Below are 4,129 nucleotides of genomic sequence, written 5' to 3' on the forward strand. Positions count from 1 at the left end.
TAATTAGGCCCAAATTCCTACATCTGACCACCATGACACTCAATAATCAAGCTCTACCCACTCAGCTTGACTTCTGTTTGCCCCCCAATGCTCCTCCTCTCCTTTTTTCAGCATGACCTACTCACTGCCTCCTGTGGACATCAATACCTTACCTGTGTCTATGCTGCTCTCCTTCCCTAGAAGGATACCCTTTTTTACCTTCTACCTGTCTGAATTCTAACTACACTTCAAGGCCCAGTTCAAGTTTTACCTCTTCTATTGCAGCAGAGGTAGTATCTGTTGTGCTTTCCCAATACGTATGTCTAATAACATCAAGCATAATGTCTGGCACACAGTAAATGTTTGATAAATATTTCAGTCTTTGTCATTCTTTCCCCAGTATTCAACATCACATATTTTAGAAGACCACATTAATGGAAGGTTAAACCCAATGGGTATATATTGTATATTTCCAAGATTTTATTAACAACTCGAAAATGTCTCTCTACCCTTTGGTTTCACCATTCTAAGCCTGTTTGATTTTCATCTGTGGGCTTTTTACCTCAGCATCACAAGATAGCTGCTGTAGCTCCAGGCATTACATCTTCACATAACTTTCCCAAGATGGAAGGAAGTATCAATGGCAAGTGTGTCATCCCTAGCTAGAGCGGCTAGACAAAAAAATGTCAGGAAAAGGAGAAAAGGGATGCCATGATTGGCTTAGACAATTTATCACTTGAGGCAGGGCATATTACTACTCAAACAAAATTAGAATCTTGTTGGAAAAAAAGAGAGAAATAGCCCTTGAGTAGGCATCGTGGGTAATATCTGCCCCTCTCTTGTACTTTTACTCACAACTGTCCTTTAGAATAACATAACATCTTTATCCCCCAGAGGGCACAGTAGTCTTAAAAACATAGCAGCCACTCAATAAGCATTTATTTCATGGTTGAATCCTTAACTGCTGCTTAGGACATTCCCTATGCTCTCACCTTATATCTTTGTTGTAGGTCCATTTCAGAGTCATAGATAGCTACTACCTATTTTGAAAATATGAAAAGTTCAACAGCATGCTGTGAGCTAACAGACACACAAATTTAACACACTTTATATGGATTCCTACAGAAGCTCAGAAACCAAAATACAAATTTTGAGAAGCTTTTTTTGTTATTACTATCTGCCTGATGCAAACATTATGTATTCAGCTAAACTGAGAGTCCTTTAATTATCTTTTCAGGAAGCCTTGCTGAGAGTGTAGATCCTAAAGCTACCACCCAGAGCAGCCTCCTGACAGCCTCTGCTTCTTTAAAACAGGAGTCAGCTCCAAATAATAGTTCTTTTTCCCACACATTATAGTATTTATCTGAGCACAAAGTAAATCACATCTCCATCAAGTAAAAAAATCTCTGATTGCATTATATGGTATGAGCTAGTCCCAGGCCGCTCACACATCTGGTTGCATTGATTTTGCCATTTGCCGGCATGTGGGTTTGTGTGTGTAGTGAGGGCTGTGTGGGGCGGCAGAGGATTGCTGGGTGTTGGGAGTAACACGTTACCACATGTGCATGGTCGGGTTTGTAACATGTACCCAATCACTCCATCCCTCTGCTCAAATAAGAAACAGACAGCTGCTTGGGTCACACCACACTTGGATTTAAACTCTGATACATGCCCAGCTTGTTGTCTTCTGGAGAGCATCACAGCATGGAAGAGATAAATGTTTTACAATTAATTGGGTGAAAAGCTATAGCCTAGCAAATTCCTCAGTTATGAAAGTAAAATTCTACAAATTAAGGAAATAATGGCAATTCTAGATGAAAGCTATGTGGAGTTTTTGAGCTATTGGAGAGAAATATACATAGAAAAATATATGCTAAATAGTCTCTCTCAGTCTACTTACGTATTGCCAAATTATGCACATGCAGATTAATTTGTATACACTGACCAAATATTGGGATGGAAAGTGAAAAGTTCCAAAAATCACCCACCTGATTTAGTTTTATGACACTCTCTCTGCATCCAAATGTTCGGCATCCAACTTTTTACCTTTCTTTCAACTGCTTTGAAAGCACATATATGGATAAATGAATCTACATAGATACAAGGAGAACCAGTCCAATTTATACCATAATTAGTGCCAAAGATGGGAAATATTCGACCCAGAGTTTTGGATTATCTGAAGTTGCTATTTGTAAGGCTGTCCTAAGAAGTCATTGAGGAACTACAGATGACATAGCAGATATGTTACTGTAACTCATGAACAGTCATTCCATATACATGTTGAAACAAAATAAAAGAAATAGGATAAGCTATAGGTATTCTACACAAGCTAACCATAGCATTTGCAATGAATATCACTCAACAACCAATAACAGTTTTACCAACCAAAAGTTTTACTTTTTATCAATTATTTCAATATACCTTTTGGTTTAGTTTTGTTTTCCACAAAGGGAAAATGCAAACTCAAATGGGAATGAGCATCTGATATGCTCTCATAGGGGCCATAATTCCCTTGCTTGTATATTAACAGTTGTAGCTGCCACACTGGGTTGGGGAGTGTGGGGTGCTGGAGGGGCAGAGAGGAAAAAGATCCAAACGGCCCAAACATTCCACAGTGTTCAGTTTGCTATTTGCTACTGTGGGCTCTGACTTATTTTCTTAGATCCATTTAGTGCATATTGATATCTACCACCGAGAGTGACAGAGGGCGTGAGAACAATCAGCGCAGTGGTTAAAGTGAATGTTCTGAACAGGCTGAAATCTTGCTCCACTAGGCTTGGCAAGGCAACTTGGCTTGGCAGTTTAGGCAAGTTGCTTAAACTTTCTAAGACTCAGTTTCCTTTTTTAGAAAGCTGGAGATAATAACAATAACCACCTCATAAGCTTGTGGGCAGACTAAATAAAATAATCATATATGGAATAGTTATCTTTGGGGGATACATTCAAAGAACTCCAGTGGATGCCTGAAATCTCGGATAGTACTGAATCCCATATTCACTGTGTTTCTTCCTATACATACATCCCAATGATAAAGTTTAATTTCTAAATTGGACACTGTAAGATATTAAAAATAAGAATTAATATTAAATAGAACAATTATAATAATATACAATAATAAAAGTTATGTGGATGTGGTCTCTCTCTCTCAAAATATCTTATTGTCCTGTACTTACCCTTGTTCTTGTGATGACGGAGCAATGGATCAGGACAGTGTCGGATTTCATTATGCTACTCAGGCTAGTATGAGCATGCAATTTAAAACTTCTGGAATTTTTCAATTAATACTTTTGGACCACAGTTGGTTTCAGGTAACCGAAACCATGGAAGGCAGAACTATAAAGTGCTAAGCCCATGGTAAACTCTATACATGCCAATTACTATTAATATTATTTTAGTTATAGGGGTTATAGAAGAGAAGGGTATAGAAAGGGAGCATTCTGAAGCCTATTCCATACATCATTGATACACTCATTTCTTCAAAAGAAGTATATTGATTGTCACAGTACGTGTCCCCTCTATTGGGGTAGGCATAGCTGCTTTGGGCACAAGATCTTGGTAAAATTCTCAAATAGGTGACGTTTGCCTCTCAAATCTTTTCACTCCCTTTCAGCTATCCCCCTCCAGAGTATCGTTTTCTCTCACTGCCCTGGTAGTTCAGAGCCACTCAAGGGATTCTCCTTACCAGGCAAACTGTCACCTCAGGCATCCCCCACCAAAAGTCTCCTGTGCAAAGTCCCATTTCCTCAGATGCTTCTTGGTAACTAGCTCAATTCATACTAAGATGTTAAATTTTATGGTCTGTTTGTACATTTTATTAACTCTTCCAGATAATAAGCCTACATTTCAAGAGGGACCTCCATCTACACAATGGAGTCCTTCCAATGCTAGAATTTCAGAGCTCAAAGTGGGCTTGTGGCACCTGCACCTGAATGTTTATAGCAGCACAATTCACAATTGCAAAGATGTGGAAACAACCCAAATGCCCATCAATACATGAGTGGATTAGTAAAATGTGGTATATGTATACCATGGAGTATTACTCAGCTATAAGAAATAATGGTGATATAGAATCTCTTTTTTTCTCCTGGAGAGAGTTGGAACCCATTCTACTAAGTGAAGTATTCCAAGAATGGAAAAATAAGCACCACAT

This window comes from Eulemur rufifrons, chromosome 15 (assembly GCF_041146395.1).
Source record: "Eulemur rufifrons isolate Redbay chromosome 15, OSU_ERuf_1, whole genome shotgun sequence".
Taxonomy (NCBI): Eukaryota; Metazoa; Chordata; class Mammalia; order Primates; family Lemuridae; genus Eulemur; species Eulemur rufifrons.